Genomic DNA, 23,145 nt, shown 5'->3' on the forward strand with positions numbered 1-23,145 from the left:
ATTGGGAGGCGGATTCTTAACCACTGCGCCACCATGGAAGTCCCAGAGTGAACCCGTTTTTGATCCTCTCCAGCTGGAAGTAATTTTTCCTTATTAAATCGCGACAGCATTTTTATCTGTATATCTCTTATATACTTAAAACATACATTACTTTCTACCTTGTGTAACTGTTATTTATGTAAATACCTTATATTCTCTAATAGATGGTTATCACCTAAGGGGCAGAGACTCTGCCTTGTCATATCTGAGGACCTCATGGAACCTAGTAAAAGGGATCCTTCCATACCAATATCGTTGACAAAACTAGACTTGTCCTTTGATCAGGACATACTATGACACACCTCAAGAGCATAATGTTCCAAAACTAAACTGCTAGAGACAGGCCAAGGCAAGCTACTAAGAGACCTGGTTTCTGAAGACCTGGTTTCTTCAGGAACTGGTAGCACAGGTTTCTATAAATAAGGTAAATATTACTGCTTGGGAAAGCTGTTCATTTGTTTCTTCATTAATTTGTAAACTACTTTGTGGATAAGGGGGATGTGTTTAGAGCAGTTACTATATGCCAGGGATTTTCACATGCCTTATCTCTACATCATCATAACACTATGAGATGAGCATTATTATTTCTAAATTTACAAATAAGGAGATTTGAAGGCTGGTAGTATATGGGACTGTCAAGCACAAGCTCTTTCTCACTTCATCATGTAATATACTCAGAAGGTTTCTGGAGAAACCACTAGAGAAACACTTGAATCTAGGGTAGAATAACCTGCCAGGACCAAGGATCAGGTTTTTATGAAATTTTTATTGAGGAAATCCTTGAGTAACAAAAATAAACTTGCCAAGTTTTATCTTTTTTTTAAAATTGTGGTATAATTGACATACAATATTATATTAGTTTCAGGTGTGCAACATAATGATTTGGTATTTGTGTGTACTGCAAAATGATCACTAAAATAAATCTAGTTAACATCCATCACCATACATAGTTAAAGACTATTTTTTCTTGTGATTTACTTAAGATTTACTCTCTTAGCAACTTTCAAAATGCAATACAGTATTAACTATAGTTGCCATCCTGTACATTACATCCCCATTACCTATTTATAACTGCAAGTTGTTTGACTCCCCTCATTCGTTTTGCGCACCCTTCACTCCTTGCCTCTGACAACCACTAATCTATTCTCTGTATCTATGAGTTTTCTTTTTAAGACTCCACATATAAGAGAGATCACATATTTGTCTTTCTCTAAAAAGTTTTGTTTTTGTTGAAGTGTAGTTGATTTACAGTATTAGTTTCAGATCTATCAGCATAGTGATTCAGTATTTTTACAGATTATATTCCATTTAAAATTATTACAAGATATTGAATATAATTCCCTGTGCTATACAATATATCCTTGTTGCCTAATTTATACATAGTAGTTTGTATCTCTTTATTCCATACCCCTAATTTCCCCCTTGTTGCCTAATTTATACATAGTAGTTTGTATCTCTTTATTCCATACCCCTAATTTCCCCCTTTCTCCTCCCCTTTCCCCTTTGGCGACCATTGGTTGGTTTTCTATATTTGTGAGTCTGTTTCTGTTTTGCATATACATTCACTTGTATTATTTTTTTCCACATATAAGTGGTGAAATACATTATTTGTCTTTCTCTGTCTGACATTTCACTAAGTGTAATACTCTCTAGGTCCATCCACATTGCTGCAAATGTCAGAATTTCATTCTTATTTTATGGCTGAGTAATGCTCCATTGTATATATATATATACACCACTTTTTCTTTATCCATTCATCTGTTGAGGGACACCTAGATGTTTCCATGTCTTGGCTATTGTAAATAATGCCACAATGAACATGAGGTTACATATATCTTTTCGAGTTAGTATTTTCACTTTCTTTGCATAAATACCCAGAAGTGGAATTGCTGGATCATATGGTAATTCTATTTTTAATTTTTTGAGGCACTTCCATACTGTTTTCTGTAGTGGCTGCACCAATTTACATTCCCACTAATAGTGCACAATAGTTACTTTTCTCCACATCCTTGCCAACACTTGTTATTTGTTGTCTTTTGATAGTAGCCATTCTAACAGGTGTGAGGTGGTATCTCGTGGTTTTGATTTGCATTTCCCTGATGATGAATGATGTTGAGCATTTTTTCATGTGCCTGCTGGCCATCTGTATGTCTTCCTTAGAAGGATGTCTATTCAGATTCTCTGCCCATTAAAAAATTTTTTTTTGCTATTGTGTAAGTTCTTTGTATATTTTATATATTAACCCTTTATCAGATGATTTTCAAATATTTTCTCCCATTCAGTAGGCTGCCTTTTCCTTTTGTTGAGTTTCCTTTGCTGTACAAATCTTTTTAGTTTGGTGTAGTCCCATTTGCTTATTTTTGCTTTTGTTTCCCTCATCTGAGGAGACATATCCAAAAAAATATTACTGAGAATGATGTCGAAGAGTGTACTGCCTGTGTTTTCTTCTAGGAGTTTTATGGTTTCAGGTCTTACATTTAAGTCTTTAACCTATTTTGAGTTTATTTTTTTATATGGTGTGGTCCAGTTTTCCCAAGACCATTTATTGAAAAGGAATCTTTTCCCCATTGTATATTCTTGCTTCCTTTGACATATATTAACTAACAAAATATGTCAATAACTGTGGCTGCATTTGGGGCTTTCTATTCTGTCCCATTAATCTATGTGTCTTGTTTTTGTGCCAGTACCATACTGTTTTGATTACTGTAGCTTTGTAGTATAGTTTGAAACCACAGAGTGTGAAACCTCCAGTTTCATTCTTCTTTCTCGAGATTACTTTGGCTATTTGCCAAGTTTTATCTTGAGCACCAGGGAAACACCTGCTTCCCAGTAGTCTTAGGGCACTTACGGTTAGAGCACTTTCCAGAAGGGACAGAGGAAAGATGGCAGTTATGGTTATGGGAAAAGGGAATGGAGGCTACAGGTTTTATAGCTGGGAATCAGAAACATAAAAACAGACTGGAAATGAAACGAAATTCACTCTTGTGGAAACACATTGGAGGAGACACATTTGTATTTTAAGTATCGGTGTGTAGGGCCCTAGAGGTTTGGTTCAGTTCAACTAACATTGATTGTGCTGGGCACTTTAACAGGCACTAGGAATACAAAGAAAGAGTTCCTGCTTTCAAGACACTGACAGTCTGGCACAGGCAGTCTGTTGACAGAAATAGGAGACTGGGTACCAGGGGACAGAGTCTTTTCTAAAATGTTCCTGAAAACCCAGAGTGATCCAGTCCCCAGAAGTATGATGGAAGGGGAATCTGACTAACACAAGCAGGCTAAAGGTTTTCTCTGTTTACCTAACTCTGGGCTTGATGATCAGTAATCTTATTCATCTAACACCTACATATGAGCAGCAGGATGTATGTCACCCACTGCTTAGGCCCTACCCAAAAGAATTATTAAGAAAGTAAACATAAATATGGCTTCACATAAGTAGGTGAATGAATTACAGGCTTTATTGACTTTATGTTCAATGCTTAGAACAAGGATGAAAACTTCTACCTCCACTTCCAGTATCCCAATTGACAGCTATCCATAAAACCAAGCAGTGTGTCTGGCATTTTCAGCGAACACTCAATAAATTATTGAATAAATGAACAAGAGTTATGGGCCAAACACCGTGTGCAGTGCTATAGAAAATACAGAGGAATACCTTCAAAGATGTAAACATTTATGAGAAAAAATTAAGACCCATGAAATCAGCAAATAAGGTATCAGTGAATCAGTAAAAAGGGAGATCAGCATGGGCTAGAGTAGACAGCACTTATGAAGAAACCTAAGAGAAAAGCACTCAAGAGATCTGTATTCTAGTTCTGTAACAAATTAGCTATGCTATCTCATGAACAGTTCCCTCTTATATTCTTTCTTTTTCTCACTTTTAAGATGAAGAAACTTGTAGGTGATCTCTGAAGGCCTTCCCAACTTAAATTTCTATTTATAGTTGGGAAAGCATCTTTTTTTCTTTTAAAGGTAATACATTTAACTCACATGGTTCAAAAACAAAACAGTATCAAAACGGGTACACTAAAAGGTCCTGCTCCCACTACTGTCCCCATGGGCATGTATCTATATCTTCTTTTTTTATTAAAAGGTAGCACACTATATATACTTTATGCACCTTACTTTTTAACTTAGTGATATATGTATTTTTAGAAAATGTGCGTGTACTTTTTTTTAAATAACGTATTTATTTTGGCTGCATTGGGTGTTCATTGCTGCCCGCGGGCTTTCTCTAGTTGCAGCGAGAAGGGGCTACTCTTTATTGCAGTGTGCAGGCTTCTAATTGCAGTGGCTTCTCTTGCTGTGGAGCACGGGCTCTAGGTGCATGGGTTTCAGTAGTTGTGGCTCGCGGGCTCTAGAGCACGGGTTCAGTAGTTGTGGCGCACGGGCTTAGTTGCTCCGTGGCATGTGGGATCTTCCCAGCCCAGGGCTTGAACCCATGTCCCCTGCATCGGCAAGTGGATTTTTAACCACTGCGCCACCAGGGAAGCCCTTAATGATATATTGTTTATATTATACTTTTAGTGTTTTTTTTCCCTCTAGCTCCCTATCGATGGACATTTGATGCTACAGACTGAATGTTTGTGTCCTTCCAAAATTCTGTTGAAACCTAATCCCCAATGTATTGGTATTTGGAGGTGGCACGATTGGGAGGTGTTTAGGTCATGAGGGTAGATTAGTGCCCTTACTTAGGCTTTATAATCTAATATCTAACAGATGCTCATCTCCCTTTATCGCTCTTCTTTGCCAGAATTTTCTGCCCATTTTTGCTTTATTTTTCCCATATGAGCTTTAGAATCAGCTTGGCTAGCTTCCCTCCTCCCATTTCCTTTGTTCCCCCCCCAGAACCTTATTCGTATTTTTGACATGTTAAATAACATTGTTTTTATGATGTTAAATTTCTTAGCCAAGAACAAGGTATGGTTTTCCATTTGTTCCTACTTCTGTGACCTTCAAGCTTGTTTTAAAGTTTGAACATAGAATTTGTATTTGTTCATGCTTGATAGATTTGGAGAGGCAAAAGATTGGAGTGAATATATTTCTTGGAGGGAGAATACAGGCATATTTCATTTATCAAAAAGCTTGAGCTTCACTTTATTGCACTTCACAGATACTGTTTTTTACAAATTGAAGGTTTGTGGCATCAAACAAGTGCACTGGTGCCATTTCTGCAAGAGCATTTGCTCATTTCATGTTTCTGTGGCATGTTTCTGGTAATCCTGGCAATATTTCAAACTTTCATTATATTTGTTATGGTGATCTGTGATCTTTGATGTTACTACAACTCACTGAAGACACAGATGATGGTTAGCATTTTTTTAGCAATAAAGTATTTTTTTAATACAGTGTTTTTTAATTAAGGTCTTTTTTTTAGACATAATGCTTTGCACACTTAACAGACTACAGAATAGTGTAAACATAACTCAAAGGCACTGAGAAACCAAAAAATCCATGTGACTCACTTTATTATGATATTCGCTTTATGGTGGTGGTCTGGAACCAAATCTGCAATATCTCCAAGGTATGCCTGTAATCTATGAGGCTTGTATAACCGTTGGTAGTCTTTGGGACAGTAAAGAAACTAACTTGATAAGAAGAGAAAAAAGAAGTCAACAGTGCCTGCCATGTGCCAGGAACAATGCTAGGTGTTTTCACATCCTATCATCTTTGACTGCAGGTCTGCTCATACCCAGGGCTGGATAGGGCCTAGATACTCCGTAGGCTAATGCTCAGAGGAGTCTCAAGATGAAAGCAATATGTGAAGAAAATCACAATGGTAGTCAGGCAGGGTAGTCTGGGAGGCAGGAAGGAAAGGTTAAATTCAAAGAGGGCAACAAGACTCAGTCACCTTAAGGAAAAGTGATAAAGACTCATTTAGGGTGAAGTCCTTACTTGTGGAGATACAGGTAAAAACACAAGAGATTTCTTCCCAGGAGGACAAGCAATTTGGACTAAAGAATGAAGAAAGTTTGGCTTTGCAGACATCACCACCACCCAGCCACAGTCAACCCTGCTGTGTTCTTCAACATCACTGTCCACGGTGAGCCCTTGGACCATGTCTCTTTCAAGCTGTTTGCTGACAAAGTTGCAAAGACAGCAGAAAACGTTCATGCCCTGAGCACTGGGGATAAAGGACTTCGTTGTAAAGGTTCCTGCTTTCACGGAATTATTGTGGGGTTTATGTGCCAGGGTGGTGACTTCACAGGCTATAATGGCACTAGTGGCAAGTCCATGTGCAGGGTGAAATTTGATGATGAGAGTTTCATCCTGAAGCATATGGGTCCTAGTATCTTGTCCATGGCAAATGCTGGAGCCGACACAAACTGTTCCCAGTTTTTCATCTACGCTGCCAAGACAGAATGGTTAGATGGCAGACCTGTGGTCTTTGGCAAGGTAGAAGAGGGCATGAATATTGTGGAAGCTATGGAGTGCTTCAGTCCAGGAATGGCAGAACCACCAAGAAGCTCTTTAATGATGACTACAGACAACTCCAATAAATTTGACTTGTGTTTTAACTTCCATACCATTCCTTCTATAGCTCAGGAGTGTACCCCACCACCTTCATCTGCTCACTCTATCCTATAATCTTTGTGCTGTCTGAAAATACTCAACATCTATTCATGTGCTGCAGCTCTTTGGGTTCTATATTTTCCTTATTCCCCTCCAAGTCTAGTTGGATTGCATAGTTAAGTTTATGATTATGAAATAAAAACTAAATGAGAAAAATGAAGATAAAGTTTTGAGCCTGGCCTATTTAGAAAGGTGGCACCTTGGTAAAGATAAAAAAGATGGGAAGGTGAAAAGCAAAAAAGATTCATTTGAAGAGTTTAAGGGGAAGAGCGAAACCTAAGTACCTTCTTCTAGATCCTGTACACATGTGCAGATGGCAGAAAGGCAGACAAATCAGTTTTTAGTACATGTGAAAAACTAAACATCTAAATTTAAATCGGTGCTTTACTAAATAATACATTACTCCACCTATTGATTGCCTGCGGCCAGCGAAAGGTGGGCTAGCCAGGGGGAAAGGCGGCTCTCAGCTTTCTATCCTACTGAAAACCTTCTCAGGAGGCGGGGCAGGGGCATTTTTGAATTTATGCCCTTAAATAATCTGTAGGTATTCTCTTACTCTAACTTGAAACTCTCAATCTCTCATTTCTTAGTTTTCCAACTCTTTGGGCTTAAGCATCAAATCTTTTTTTTTTTTTTTTTAAAGAATCAAACATGCTATAGTTTCTCCAGTAATTCAGCATTCTTGCTTGGTCAAAGGACAGCTCTGTGGATAAAACTGGAGTTTGTGCTCTTACTAACTCTGTCATGTTAGGTTTCTCTGGCCTAGAGATGTGGAAATTCAGGGGCAGGGAAAGTACACCATGGAGCTGAAAGTGTATCCCACATGACCCACTCTGTAGGCTAGTCAGCATGGGGTTATCTTAAGCACAGGTAAGTCTAGATTTGCCTAAGTACGGTGATTTTTATTTGGGGATGGGTGGGTGATGGAGAATAAAGGGAGTGTAAACATCCAGATTGCACATAAAGCCTTTCTTGGATTCAAGTCTTGCTTTAAACACAAGTGCTTATAAAATCTGGTCTTTTCCCTCCACACACTTCAGGATGGGACTTTTGTTAAGCTGTGCCACACTATATATTAAGTATTCTTAAAGCTCCATTGTTACAACTGGCATGGAAGTAGGGGGTTGTCCCAAGTTCCCTTATATTGCAAACTTGGCATGTTCTTGGGAAGAGAAAGGAGAAAGCAATGAGTGGCTGGACAGGCTGCTCAGTGTTACTACCTTGCACTTAGTCCATTTCCTGAGCTGTGTAGCTGTTGCTTCTGAGGGTGGAGTAGGGATATAGGAGGGAGGAGGAGAGAGGTAAGTGTGTTAGGACTGAGCACCACCACCCGCCACCAGCTTTACTGAGATATAATTGATGCATAACATTAAGTTTAAGGCTCATATCATGATGATTTTATATAGGTTTATATTGCAAAATGTCTACTGCAATAAGTTTAGTTAACACACCTATCACCTCACACTCACCATTTTTTCTTGTATTTTTTTTTGTGGTGAGAACTTTTAAGATCTATTCTCTTAGTAAGTTTCAACTATACAATACAGTATTAACTATAGTCACTATTCTGTACATTAGATCCCCAGAACTTATCTAGCTTATAACTGAAGGCTGTACCCTTAGACCACCTTCACCCATTCCTCCTTCTTTCATCACATCCCCTCCCCTTACTCTACGCCTGGCAACCACAAATCTACCCTGTTTCTAAGAGTTTGGTTTTCTTAGATTCCAAATATAAGTGAGATCATATAGAATTTGTCTTTCTGTGTCTGACTTACTTCACTTAGCATAATGCTCTCAAGGTTAGCATAAAGTCCTCAAGGTTGAGCTCTTAATTTATGTTCTGAAAGTGAGATGAGAGTATCAGTTCAGTATCTTGAACAGTAACTGACACAAATATATGTAATAATGGTCAAATGAATTCTTGTAGAACCAAAGGTTGGTGAGTTAGGTCTAGAATTTTATCAATTCCTTGCTTCATGGTTTCCTTTAGGTGCAACAAACCTTTAACTCCTGCTTTGGGACTCTAGCGGCCCTAACAGGAAAGGAGAGGACAAAGACCCCAGAAATCTTCCACATTTTCATATATGTTTGTCCACCTGTTGTGCCAAGCTTTCACTACTAAAAGAAAAACGGCATGGAGGAAAAGGTGGTCAGGTATGTCTGAGAAGCAGCATGGTATGGTAGAAATAAAACATGAATTTTGGGAGACAGACCAAATGGGGGGAAGATTCCAATTATGCTATTTTCTAACTGTGTACTACTTATCTAGAGTTTACATTTCCTTCATTTGTAAAATGGGGATGACACCTACCTTTTCAGAGATTAAATGAGAAAAATCTACAGGAAAGCATTTAGTAGCTGCTAAATAAATGCATGGTAAGTGAAGTCCGATTCATGCTCATGGCCAGCATTTAAATTTCCACGCTTAGAAGACATTTAAGTTGAAGACTCTTTATATGTTAATTTCAGCAGGTAAAATTATGAGTCACTAGTTATACACAATGATAAATTATTTTAACAATTTTTTAGTACAGAAAATGTCAACATATACAGAAGTACAGAACAACACAAAGAACCCCCAAGTATCTGTCATTTAGCTTCTCCAATGATCATACCCTAGACCACTATTATTTCCTTGATACTGCGAACAATTTACACCCTGTTGCAACACCACATTATTTTGAAACAAACCCCAAATATCATGTCTAAAAGACTCTGGATTAAAAAACTTAATCATAATACTATTATCATAACAAAACATCAAATTTCAATAAAAGTAATATGTTTTCTTGCTATCATTGAATATCCAATCAATCACCAGGGTGTACTACTACTTACAGCCCATCAAGTGAACGAGTTTAGGCCTGCCTTTATATGCCTCTTATTCAAACTCAAGACACAGAAGGATTCCAAATTCTAAGCCACTCCTGAGATGCAAGTTAACATTTGGGTATATTAAATAAATGGAAGGATTCCCCAATAGTCACCTGCCATGCCTAAAGAGGTAACAGTTTCCAAATTTTGCAGGAACTACACAGACAATATGTTGGTTGCAGTTAATTTGACGAGACATGACACTATTAATAGTCATCACAACTTTTTTTGGATGGACCTTTATGAATCTGTGGAAAACTAGAGATACACTTAGTCAACTTCGGCTGCCATAACAAACTACCATAGATTAGGTGGTTTAAACAACAGAAATTTACTCCTCACAGTTCTAGAGGCTGGGAAGTCCAAAACTAAGGCACTGGCCGTTTCAGTTCCTGGTAGGAAGCTCTATTCCAGGCTTGCAGATGGCCTCCTCACTGGGTCCTCACATGGCCTTTCCTCTGTGCCCCTGAGCTCCAGCTAGAAAAGATCTCTCTCATCCTCTTCTTATAAGGCCACAATCCCATTATAAGGGCCCCATTATCATGACCTAATTTAACCTCAATTACCTTACAAAGGCACCATCTCCAAATACTATCACATTAAGGGTTAGGAGTTATGAATATTTTGGGGGGAGAGGGGGAGACACAAACATTCAGTCCATAACAAGCCTACAAATCTGTAAAATGATTTAAAAGTGCCAACAAGGACCTAATGCATAGAACAGGGAACTATATTCAATATCTTGTAATAACCTATAATGGAAAAGAATCTGAAAAAGAATATATATATATATATATATATATATATATATATATATATATATATATATATATATAAAACTGAATCACTTTGCTGTATACCTGACACATTGTAAATCAACTATACTTCAATTTAAAAAAATGTTACAAAAACAAAAAAAGTCTGAAAAGCCAGTAAGCTAGCATACCACATTGAGCTCTTTTTTTCCCTCTGTAAATTACCTTGGCTCCAAGTAACTGAGATTATCATTCCTGGAAATCTTTCTTCACACTCTAACATAACCCCCAGTGCAGGTGGACCCCATAGCCTAACAGCTCTATTTTCTCCCTCCCTGGGCCACTTCAGCACTGAAGCAAAATTAAATAAAAATCATTTTCAGCTCCTATCATATCAGGGGAATTTTTCATGAAATGAGTAACCCCCTCCCTCTTACCAGGTTGATTCTCTGTAATTCAAACAAAGGCTGAAGGATCTTTTTAGATACTGCTAAGCTTGCAAATTTGCCACACACACACACAAAAAAGAGTAGGTGGAGCTGTTTGTAGTCATTCTTGGCACTTTTCCAGGTTTTTGCTGGCTGCTTCCACTGCATAAGCAGCCATGTTTTTACTAGTCGTGGGTGTGTAGCTGCAGGATCTGCAGCAAATAATTTGTGTCCTGAACAAACTGTGTAAACCAAATCTCATTTCCCCCAGTTTAACCAAATGATTCTGTTACTGGTCCTGAAAATATTAGGTAGGACTTGAAATAATCCACCCTTCAAAAGTTCACAGGGAAATATCCAAAAATTTGGTAATACTCTAGTCTATCAGCAATGCTGTGGAGAAACATTTGGTACATGGAGGGCAATATGGCAGTACCTATCAAAATTAAAAATACACATACGCCCTTTTGCAGAGTAATTCCAGTCTGGGAACTGCTTATATCTCTGCTTAAATATACAAGAAAAGATGTGTGTACAACGATACCCATCCAAGCACTAATTAGAATATAAAAGATTAGAAACTCATGTTCTGAACTTCCCTGGTTGCGCAGTGGTTAACAGCAGGGACATGGGTTTGATCCCTGGTCCGGGAAGATGCCACATGCCGTGGAGCAACTAAGCCCATGCGCCACAAATACTGAGCCTGCGGGCCACAACTACTGAAGCCCACGCTCCTAGAGCCCGTGCTCCACAGTAAGAGAAGTCACTGCAATGAGAAGCCCACGTGCTGCAACTAGATAAAGCCTGTAATGCAGCAATGAAGACCTAACGCAGCCAAAAAAAAAAAAAAAAAAGAAAAAAGAGAAAAGAAACTCATGTTCTTCAATTGGATAATGACTGGTTAAATAATCGGCAGGGGTAAGAAAAAAGGATGCATTTTATGCATTTATACGGAAAAGCCCAAGATGTCTTAAGTGCAAAGTGCAGAATATTGTATACGGTATCCTCCCTTTTATATAAAAATGGGTAAAAATAACATGTAAAGGCATGAAATAATTACATGTATAAGCATGAAAAAAAACTCTTGAAAAATACACAAGAAAGTAAGAGGAGAGGTTACCTTGGGGGTGGGAAATGTATAGATGGAAGACAGTGATGATGTTTAAAAAGTTTTTTGCACCTGTGGGTGGATTATCTATTTTAACAAATCTGGCTGGAGGCTGTAACCAACCAACAATTATTAATTGCCCACTGCCTTAAAACAGAAAGAAAGAAAATCAGGTTGCCCAAATGCAACTTTTACTCTGGGGTGTAAAATATAAGGTTGAGTGAAGTGGCTGTGCCTAACCAATTCCTGGAAATCAAAGTTCTCGGTGCTCCTGAGGGATTCTGAGATCAGTGACTATGTCAAAGAGTTTCACTTGCTTATTGGAGGTCTTCTCTAGAACTCGGAAAGAGGGAGTAGATAAAGACAGGAGACATCATGCTCCTGCAATCAATTTAAAATTCCTCAACAGTCTGTTTTCCAAAAATGCACACATTATTCATCTGTAAATCTAAAAACACACAGTAAGAAACCAGTAACTGTATTGTAGTGGAACATTCTTCTTTTACTTTTTTTTAATGTTAAGATGCCATTCTAAGAGTAAATAGTTTTAGTAAACCTAGTAGGGAAAAGTCTTCCTCGTCTTCCTCGTAGATACAGTGGATTACTCTAAATTTTGAGGAGATATTGCTGCTTTCCAAAAGGCAAGTGTTTATCACCAGCAAAATTATCTTTCATTCTAAGTTATAATGCCCTTGGCTGGCAAAGCCATCTTGATCTTTTCCCTTAAAATTTCAGGTGACTGAAAATGCCCTGTAAACAGTGAACACTATTATATAACATTTCAGTGTTTTCCAATGTGAAGGACCCATACCACTGGTGATAGGCGAGATAGTTCTTGGCAGTATGCGAACAAAGCAGCAAACAACAATGAATCACGTATGAGTTATTCCTGTTTCTCTTTCATTCTTTGTCATGATTTAATGCACTTGGCAAAAAAAGTATCTAGCTAGGCTTTAATAACTGACTTTGTTTTCATTATACTAATTTTCACAGTTACCACCTTGACTTTTTTCTTATTGCCAGAAGTCTAGAACACAAATGTTTGTCTGGATTAACCATGCTCACAGAAGCACAACAAATATGAGAGTACAGGCACTGCTTTATGTTCCAGAAACCCTTGGTCGCAAATCACAAAAATCCAATGGTCTTTTCTCAGGGCATATCTTTCCTTGACTCAAATTCTCCCCATGGACTTAGATACTTGGCTCTACAGGCATGGTGTATTGCAACATACAAGCTGGAGTCAAGCTGGTTTTAAATGCTGGTTCTTTACCTTACTGTGAGTCTACAAAGTCAGTCTACCAAATGAAGCTCAACTGGCTACCCTGGAATTTGAGGGGAATAAATGAGATAACAAATATAGAACAGCTGGCACACAGTTCAACAGGTGCTCAGTAAATGCTGATTTCCTCTTTTTCCTTTACCTCCCTCCTTCTTTGTCCTCAGTACTGTTTTTCTATATTCTTTTCCAATGATCGTATTCACGCCCATGGCTTTAATTATTACCCTTATGTGGGTAATTTCTAATTTCTATCACCAATTCTGACCCTTTTTCCAGAGTACCAAAACTTAGGTTCTAAATCTGTTTGAAAATTCCACCTTGTGTTCTGGCATGATCTTAAACTCAACACGTATAAAATAGAGTTTAAATAAAATCTTTCTCCAAATCATTTAGTTCATGCTATCACCATAATCTCCATCACTCAGACTCAAAATCTCAATCATCCTAACTTCTTCCCCCTTTCCCATCACATCCAATTGAACATCAGTAAAAATTTTATATGACATTTTAATAGCTTACGAAGTGTTATAAACAAAACAAAAATGTACGTTTTATCAAACTCCCCTCAGCCCCAGGTGGGAAAAATGATATTAAGGCAAGTTAGGAGATATGCCCAGGTCATAAGCTAGAGAGTGGTTAGAGTCTAGATGAAAAAACAGTTAAGTCCTGAACTTGGGACTCCTCATTCCAATTGCTATGCTCTTTCACCATCTCATACTGCCTCAAGTTTTGCAGCACTCTTTTGCATCTGTCTCTCCTCTCCTTCACCACTGCGAACCCCAGAATTCAGGCCTGCCTTATCTTTCACATCCGTAATGCTTGGCTCAGACAGTAAGGTAATAGTTGGTAGTCTGTATCCAGCATGGGATATTTTTTCTAACTTGTTAACTTCAGCAAAAATCTTAAAACCATGAACTATATAATACACATACTGAAAGGTCATCCACCCCAAAACTGACAGCTCAATGAATCACAAAGTGAACATCTATGCAACCCCCACTCACATCAAGAAACAGAACGCTGCTAGCACCCCAGAAGCACCCCTACATACCCACCCAAGCATTACTCCCCCACCCAAAGCTAATCATTTCCTTTCTTTTCTTTATAGATTTTACTACCTAAACCTGTATCCCTAAATAGTTTGGTTTCAAGTGTTTTCTTGAACTGTGAATTTTCCGAAATGGCTATACCAATATACATTCCCACCAACAGTGTATAGTTTCATTTGTTCCAATACTTGACATTTTGTTTTCCATTTTAGCCATTATTGTGGGTGTGCCACAGTATCTCATTGTGATTTCAATTTGCATTTCCCTAATGATTACAGAAGTCGAGCACCTTTACATGTTTATTGGCCATTTAGATATCCTCTTTTGTGAAGTGACTGTTTAAATCTTACCAATTTTTCTGTTGGGTTGTCTATTTTTTATTGATTTGTGGGAGTCTATAAATTCTGAATAGCAGCAAAACAGACATATTTCTATTGTAGAAATGAATGCATTTGCCGGATGCTATTAGAATACCACTAACTCCTCTTACTCTGCAGAACCCCAAATTCACTAATGACCCTCTGGGAGGTAATGCAGTCAACTCTGTGCATTCTCTCTAAACCAATGTAGAGTTATTGTGCCATGGAATCTGCTAGACACTAGGAAAATAATGGCAAATAAAGTGATTAGGGACAACAGCTTTGAAAAGAGACCTGTATTGGAATCCTGTCTCTAACATTTACCAGCTTGGTGACTTTACGCAAGTTATTTAAACTGTTTTAGCCTCAACATCCTCTTTGGAAAAATGGGGCTAATAATACCTATTTTGAGAGTTGTTATGAGGGTTAAATGAGACAATAATATGTAACAGGTTTTGCATAGTGGCTGGCAAACAGGAACATTTAATAAGTGGTAGCCATTATAAATTTGGTTATTTCCATGTAGCCTTCCACTTTGGTATAGTGCGAGAAACTGAGTAGATGTCCATTCCCCTCTTAGCCATTATAGTTCTCACTATAAAGTTAAAAAAAAAAAAGGCACTGGGTTTAGTCTTCTGGGAACTTGGTCCTTCTGACTCCCTTCATCAGAGCAGTGCTTCAAAAATAATCTGTGGTGAAAGATCATAGACACTTCTATAAAATATAAAAATAAATTAACTAGAGAAGGGAAATAAAGAAAGAAAACAAAGGCATATACAACAATACAAGCCCCCAATTTTTATTAGAACCATAGATATAAAATTAGTCTAACACTAATTGCTATAAAAGTTTCTAAATTCTTACTCTCGATTTCTGTAAATGCCTTGGACCAATAATAAAGGGTTTACAGATTGGCAGTGGCCCGTGGCCCATACTTTTGGTAGCACTGCTCTAGTGCACTGACAAAAATCAGACTTCTGAATTTGAAGGGCTGAGGTAGGTCCTAGAATGTGGAGACTCTACTGAAGGGTTGCTCTTGGTCCTGAGTCATCAGCTGGTCACCTACTGGACTTTTTCTAGCCTTAAGCACAACGTTGTGTCACTCCTTAGCTTAAAAACTACCCACTGTTCCCTCTGTCTTAAAGGGTAAGATCCCAATCCTTTAACATGGCATCAAAGGCCTTCCAGGCTGGTTCCACACAACTTTTTTGGTCTGATTTTCCACTATTCTTTATTCTAGTAGACCTGCACTGTCCAATATAGTAGCAACTAGCCACAAGTGTCCATGGAGCAGTTGAAATGTGGCTAATTTAGGAAGTAAAATTTTAATCTTAACTTTAATTTAAAATAAAAAATCTTATATATAATTCAACTACTGCAAAACTTTTGAAATATGTTTGGAATGATTCGAGTATGTGAATCTACTTTTTCAACTGTCAATTTTATGAAATCAATTATTGTGATATGCTATAAATGTAAAAAACACACCAGATTTTGAACACTTACTTAGTAAGGAGAAAAAGAATGCAAAATATTTAATACTTTTTAATATTGATCACATATGAAATGATACTATTTTGGATATATCGGGTCAAATAAGATTTTTAAAATTTCTTTGTTTTCTTTCACTTTTTTAATGTGGTTACTGTAAAATTACATATGTGGCTTGTGTTATATTTATATTGGACAGTGTTGGCCTAGACAATCATGCCCCAAACCTAGGAATCACTCTTGATTTTTCCCTTTCCCTGTTTGATTCATTAGCAATATAGGTCGGGTCTAATCACAAAATGTATCTTCAATGCTTTATCTCTACTGTTACTATCCATGTTACTCCATACCTCAAAAGCCTTCAGTAGCTTCTAGAGCTCTGAAACTTACCAAGACTGCAGACTTCATCTTCTACCATTCCTTTCTTTGCTCTCTAGATTTTAGCCACATTGCCTTTCTTGCTTTCTCACCAAGGATTTTGCTTTACTATTCCCTTTGGTCTTGAATACTGCCTTCAACTTATTTCCACTCAGGTCTTAGCTCAAAGAATACCTTCTCAGAAAGGCCACTTTTATTTTGGCTGTGCCACACGGCTTGCCAGATCTCAGTTCCCCAACCAGGGACTGAACCTGGGTCACAGCAGTGAAAGCCCAGAATCCTAACCACTAGGCCACCAGGAAACTCCCAGAGAGGCCATTTCTGAACAATCTTCAAAATTATGCCTGCTCTCTCGTCCCAGAGAAATGCTTCATCCAAATACCCTTTTATTCTCTTCATAAAGGACATTATGTGATATTACCTTTCCTCTTCTTTTATAAAACTTGTTTATAGTCTGTTCCCTCCACAGAAACAGGAGTAGGAACCTTGTTGGTCTTGTTCCTGCTTAATCTGTTCTAATGTGTAGAACAGTGCCAGTGACAGTTGCTATCGAGACAACTTACACGAAAGAATACCTAAGTGCCTACTAGACATACAATCTCAGTGAAGACATCCTCCTAAATTCTCCCTCAACACACTTGGGAGTCATCTTTGACATCTTTTCAGTCATTCCCTATCCAGTCAACCGAATCACCAAGCTCTCAACAACATCTTTGGTCATATTCTTCACTCCTGTTTGCCACTATCTCAGTCCAAGTCATTACTCTCTCAGATTGCTGTTTTCTCCAAACTGTTTTCTTTGCCTCTGATTTTTGCATAACAGCGATCTGTCTAAAATACAAATCCAATCTGATTATGCTTCTACTTAAAATCTTTCAATGCCATCCTCTTAACTCTCAAAAGCTAATTTCTGCAAATGGCATTCAAGGCCTTTATGACTAGACCTCTTCAGACACATCTCTAGACATTCCTGAAAAAGCATTATCTCCTTCGCCCAACAATTTCTCCAGAGTTTTCCTCTTAACCTTTGCATTTGTTGCTTCACCTGTCTGGAAGGTTCTTCCCCAACTCCCTTATTAAAGCTAATTGCTTCTCCAGTCCCATTCTATGCCTCCCTGACAGGTAAGTAAGGGATTTCTCCTATATAAAATTTCACAGCATTCAGCAGTTTACCCTCATTATACTACTGATGATGCCTATTTACTTGTCTGCATTCTACAGCATAAGATTAATGTGGGCAAGGATTCTATAACAACCATTAGCTGAATGTTTACTCAGATAAACTCAATGTTAAAGAGAAGCATGTGACTATCGAAAGAAGCATTGAAAATATTAAATTGAAAGAAAAATAGAATACGGCTCCTATGCCATTCACTTTGTTTCTATTTTACGCAAAACGCTTTAATAAGTTACACAAAGACTTCACAAATCTCTACATCAATAACACAAAAGGGTAAGTGGAGAAAGATTGTTTATCTGAGGCCACCCAAAATCAGTAGACAACATGTATTTCATTTGTTTGTAAACTCTTCTAGATTAAAATCTTGGCACTCTCTCACATATTGCCAATTCCTAGATATAGGAAGCCAAAAATTTTAAGGTTAGAAGGTTGGAAAAGTCATTCCCGGGCTCATCTGTTAAAAACATTACTAGTGTGGTGGGTATTTTAGCAAAATCATCACAAGTAATTTAAACTCGTAAGACTCTTACTTTGTAAATCACCATCCACAAATAAACTTTTGCTGCTTTCTTAATAAAATACAACACAACAAGAATCTTGACATTCCAGCCACGGGAAAACAAGACTTCTACCTCTGTGGTGACAGTAATCCAAGGGAATTCGGCGAGCAGTTACGAAAGGTCTATGACGTATTAGGCATCAAAAGAATGTTTAAGAAAAAAAAGGCGGGGAGTGGCTACAGGAATATGTACGTTTTCGTCACGAACTTGACTTGTTCAGTTTAGGTGAAGTGGAGAAATAACATTCGTAGTACCTCCCCTTCTACCTCAACAGCGACTTCTGTCCCAGTCAGCCTACTGGACTCTAGGGCGGCTTCAAGTTAAATCCTAGCTTTCTCACTGCCCTTCCGTCTCCCAGGACTCTGCTAGATGGCTCAGCTTAATCTGGAAGGAGTCAGGATTCCCCGTCTCTCAGCTTTCATGCCGAAGACATAACGTAAGCACACGCACTTCAGCCTTCCACCCCTAGCCCCGCAGAAAGTGGCGGGAAGGCTAGGTGGCCGGCCTGCGGCCCCGCCGCGCACATGGCCGGCCGCAGCTCCTACCCCCGTGTCGCGCAGGCGCCAGGCGAGCCGGGACTTGCGGTCGCCGACAGCGGATCATTCCGCCGCTTTCTTTGTGTGGCTCAAGTTCTAGAGATGGCATATTTTCCTCCCCTTTGTTAAAAAGAAAAATCAGGCCGTTTCGCCCCCTTCCTCCCGCCGGAATGGGATCGGGGAGTGGGTGGGAGAGGGATCTGCTGACCAGGGCAGGGGCGGAAAGGCTCAGACGAGGGGCTGACGAGGGCCGGGTCCGGGAGGGATGCTGGGAGCTTTGACTCACTCGCATACCATGTGTCCCTCCGCGCGCAGCACGGGGGACTTTTCGGTGGGGATTTTGGGCGCCGACCAGACGCGGCATTTTCGGAAAATAGCGCCCTGTGCAGCTGAAGCGCTTTGTGTTTAGCTGGGCCGCGTCAGCCCGGCCGGGTACGAGGCGCCTCGGGTCCCCGAACCACCTCCTGCTGCTCCCCGGTCGCCGCTCCCGAAGCTTTTCCAGGTCAGTGCGGGTCTGTGTAGGGCCCTGTTACCACCGGATGTGGAAGTTGATCTCTTCGCTGGTAAAAAATAATTCCACTTCCCCCGGAACCCAGATCATCCCCGCGATTTCCTGTTTATTGCATTAAGGCGCCGGGTTTCCGGGGCTCTTGGCCCCGCTTATTCCGCGGGGGTCGGCGGGGTGGGCCTGGGCCCCCGCTCCGCTCGGGCCGCTGGCGCGCTTTGTCCGCTCGCACCCCGCTTCTGGGAGGGGCGGGCAGACATGGTGGCGGCCGCCGCCCCCTCCTCGGCCCCGGCGAGCTGCGGCCTCCCCGCGGCTCATAGCCCGGCCGGTCCAGAGCGGCCGCCCCGGGGCGGGATGGGGTCGGGCCGGGGCTGCGGTGGCTCTGCGGGAGGCGGGCGAGGGAGGGAGGGAGACAGGCAGGCAGGCGCGGCACGGTCTTGGCGCCCGCCGCCCCGGGAGCCGCCGCTCTCTTTGTCTGGGCGGCCTGACCGCACTGCCGGGCTCGCCGGAGCGGGGAAGGGACGGCGGGGGCGGCCGGCTTCGGGTGAGCTGTGCTGCTGGGCCCGCGGGGCCGGTTGGCGCTCGGGCCGCGGCGGGAGCGGCCGGCCCGGACAGGGTTAACGGGCGCGCCCGGCCGGTCCTGCACTGGGCCTCCCCGTCAACTGCCTCGGCCTTGGGGACTCGAGTCCCTGAGGGGACGAAGCCAGCCGCTCAGGATGCTGGGCACTTCTGTTCTTGGGACTTAGCCGCCGGGATCTGCGGTGCAGGGCCTCGGGGACGAAGTTGAGAATTTTGCCAGGTCATTTCTGCCTGGGCACAGTTAATCAGTGTGTATTTAGTGTGTTTCGTTGAAACTCTCCTACCGCGTTGAACCAGCGTGCCTAGCCTCAAGGGTGCATCGTGAAAACTGAAACCAAAGGAACGATATAGGCCTGCTTTGTGTGTGTTTTCCCACTTGAAGCCTGTTTTCAGTACACAGACTGTTGCTTTAAACCTGATTGGACTGTGGCGAACAGACATCTGTTCAAAGGAGGGGCAGAGACCACAGTACTTCTGAAGGGGGCTTGGTAATATGGAAATATTTTAAGTGCTCTCTCTGGACACTGATTTGCTGTCTCGATTCAGGCAAGTTACTTTCTGAAGTACAGTTTTTATCTGGAAAATGGTTTGATGTAGTGAGTAAATGATCCTTGTACAGTAGTTTGCCATCCCAGAATTAAAGAAGCACCATAGTTTATTATGCAGAAGTTCGTGGTCAAAAGTTCTTTTTGCAGATATTTATCTCACACATAGACCCAGCCAGCTTATTTTAAATTTCTTCTCACTGACTTGTAACCATCGACCTTGACACTTCCACTTTCAGGCTCAGATTTTGAATTTAAGGAAACTGAAGACGGCTTTATCTTTTTTCTTAACTTTTCTCTCATTTGAAGTATTTATTTTTCCAAAAATAACAAAAGAAGAATCCATTGCATGTTCACATCAGTGACCTTTTAGGCAAGAGTGACATTGTTTTGCATTTCTGCAAGTCTTTAATGTCAGGTTTAACAGAAGATAGCTAGATTCTTAAACCTACTTCTGCATTCAGTCTGATGTGGTGTCACACCATGTAACCACTGGAAAACACTGTATGCTCATGCCTTTTTTAAAAAACTAAAAAATGTGTCGTTTCTATCCTGCTCTCACCATACAAGTCAAATCAGGATGTTATACAAGACACACTTTAAAAATATGGATAAGAAAGTTGATTCCTGTGCTTTTTTCTTGGACTCCAACTTTTTTTCAGTTTGGGATTTAGAACATTTGAAAAAAATTTAAGTGATTAAACTTAATTTTTAATTCCACAACTTATTTTTAATGATGTACACAAGTAAACCATGAATTCCGTGTTAGATTTGCTTGTGAAAACTTGTATATAAATGGAATTTTTGAAGATAGGACACTTTCAAAGCAGTATAGGAGTGCCAGATTTAAAAGGAATCCTGCAGTGAAACCTTGGGTGAAACAGTGCTTTTGTATTGTTATGTGTATACAAACTTAGAGTTAACTCTCTGTAACTTAGAGTTCGAATTGTCTATCTCTTTGAATCAATCTGGGTTTTCTAGGTTGAGGGACAATTAAATTGTAAATGTATGAAAATTTAAGGCCATACTTAATTTGGTTTAATGGTTTTGAAATGAAGCTAAATTCACTTCTAGTTGTTTTATGAACTTTAGTCTGATTCTGTCAGTCTGTAGTTCTGTTCCATCAACAGGAAGCATCTGGTCATTCTTCATGTAATTGTTAGAAAATGCCAGGTATATTTTTGATGTTTGCTATTCAAATGAAAATAAATAGATTGTATCTTGGTTTGTCCCCCCTACCCTCAACTCTAAGATATATTTATAATGGGCCTCATCATCCATAGAATGGACTTTTTTTTTTGGCCCTTGAGTACCTCAAGTTAGAAATAGTAACAAGTAAACCAAACAAGTCGTTAGGGATTCAGAAGTCATTGCAAGAAATTTTGACTCATGAATTAATTTTGAGGGTGCAGTGCCCTTTTGCAAGTAGCTTGAGTGTGGATGGGCTCCATCTCTTCTCTGCAATTGCTAAAAAACAAAAAAACAAACTGAAACAAAACCTTAGAGTTCAGGGCAACTTAGTTTTCTAATGAATCATTTCTTTGGTCCCAGAGCTTTCCAACTAGTAATCATATGTTTCTACAGCACTAATGTGTCTACCTTGGGACAACGATAATTAGTATTATACTTTTTCTGAAGATGTTTGTTCCATCATACTCTCTAGAAGGCCAATTTATTAGTATTAGGGCCTATGTGTTACCTCATAATGTTGACAACAGTGCTCTGCACAGAGGAGATGCTTTGGTGCAGTCAACTGTCAGTTCAGTCGTTGGTGGGCTAGTGCACTTTTATTTGGGCTGAGTATGTCCATAATGTAAGTGTAGAGGCTTATGCATGAAGTGATTTCTCCACTGAAGGTAAATCCACATGCAGGGCCATTGATCTAGATTTCTAGAAATAGAAATCTAAAACTCTTAGCCCGAGTTCTCTTACCTTTTAATGGGAATGATTATAAAGGTTAGCAGTTAGGGCCCAAGATGCTAATGCACAAATAGAGTGTGGAAAAGACTTGATCATTTTAACTGTACATTTAATAAGAATCAACGCTTATAATTGTTTAAAAAGTAAATGTCATTTTGAAGTTGGTAGAACAGCATATAGAAAGAGCAAGGTGTTAGCCCCACTTTTTACTGGTTGTGTTATATCTGGGGTATTATGTCAGATTTTTAGGTAGCATATGATATATCATATTGTAAGTGGGACCTTGCATCAGTTCTCAAACTTTGTATCAGAATCACCTGGAGAGCTAATTAAAAAAAACCATGGAGGCCCAAGCTTAAGTAAGATAGGAACTGGGCCACTCTGTTTTTCTCACATTCCTTAGGTGATAGACAATCAGGTTTAAAAACCACTGAACTATAGAGCGTAGCCAGATAATTCTGATCATGGGGGAAATGGAAAGGAGGAAAAGTTGAAAAACTGTGATGTTTGGCCCAAAAAAGAGAAGCTCGTGTAAGAAATGATAGCAGTATTTAAATATTTGGAGGTCTGTCACACAGAAAAATCAGGTTTGATTTGACCAGAAAGAAGTAGGATCAAGGGGTAGAAGTTAGAAGGAGGCAGATTTCAGCATTCTTCCAAGAAAAATTTCCTCAAAACAGTAAAAATATAATGGGTTGTTTTGGGTGGCAGGCTGTCCCCTCCCACTGACAGTGTTAAAGTTAGGGATTCGAGGGTAGAGGAAATGATGTGCTGAATGAGGATTTGGGCCAGGTTTCGTTAAGTTCCCTACAAACTGAGATTTTATGAAATCCGTCTAGGTTTGCAGGTACAAAAGTGGAAGAGCAAAAGCTAATTGAAGCAAGCTGGTTAGCTTAACTGGATCATAGTTTTCATTTTCTTGGATAAAGAGAAATGAGTATTAAGTGAGAGAGCTATTTGATGAAGGTTTTAAACCCAGCT

General features: G+C 39.7%; 2 protein-coding genes and 1 pseudogene across 10 annotated transcripts in view; 2 read left to right on the forward strand and 1 right to left on the reverse strand.

The window, feature by feature from the left end:
- Nucleotides 1-18,429, reverse strand: part of USP8 (ubiquitin specific peptidase 8) — a 101,488-nt gene extending 83,059 nt beyond the window's left edge. The window contains exon 1 of the mRNA XM_082616883.1: nucleotides 18,346-18,429. The gene's annotated coding sequence lies outside the window, so the exon portion shown is untranslated. The remainder of the gene's footprint in view (nucleotides 1-18,345) is intronic.
- On the forward strand, nucleotides 5,720-6,539 carry LOC309802873 (peptidyl-prolyl cis-trans isomerase A-like; annotated as a pseudogene). Its single transcript has one exon. The product of its transcript is annotated as a peptidyl-prolyl cis-trans isomerase A-like (transcript).
- Nucleotides 18,430-18,439: 10 nt separating the features above from the next.
- GABPB1 (GA binding protein transcription factor subunit beta 1) overlaps nucleotides 18,440-23,145 on the forward strand; it is a 74,233-nt gene continuing 69,527 nt past the window's right edge. For 2 of the 8 annotated variants that reach the window (XM_082616895.1, XM_082616897.1), the window contains exon 1: nucleotides 18,926-19,117. The gene's annotated coding sequence lies outside the window, so the exon portion shown is untranslated. Of the gene's footprint in view, nucleotides 18,516-18,923; nucleotides 19,118-23,145 lie in introns of those variants that run through there. The other 6 variants (XM_082616893.1, XM_082616900.1, XM_082616898.1 and 3 more) reach the window with 6 other exon arrangements.

Source organism: Mesoplodon mirus, assembly GCF_964341445.2.
Source record: "Mesoplodon mirus genome assembly, chromosome: 4".
Lineage (NCBI taxonomy): Eukaryota > Metazoa > Chordata > Mammalia > Artiodactyla > Ziphiidae > Mesoplodon > Mesoplodon mirus.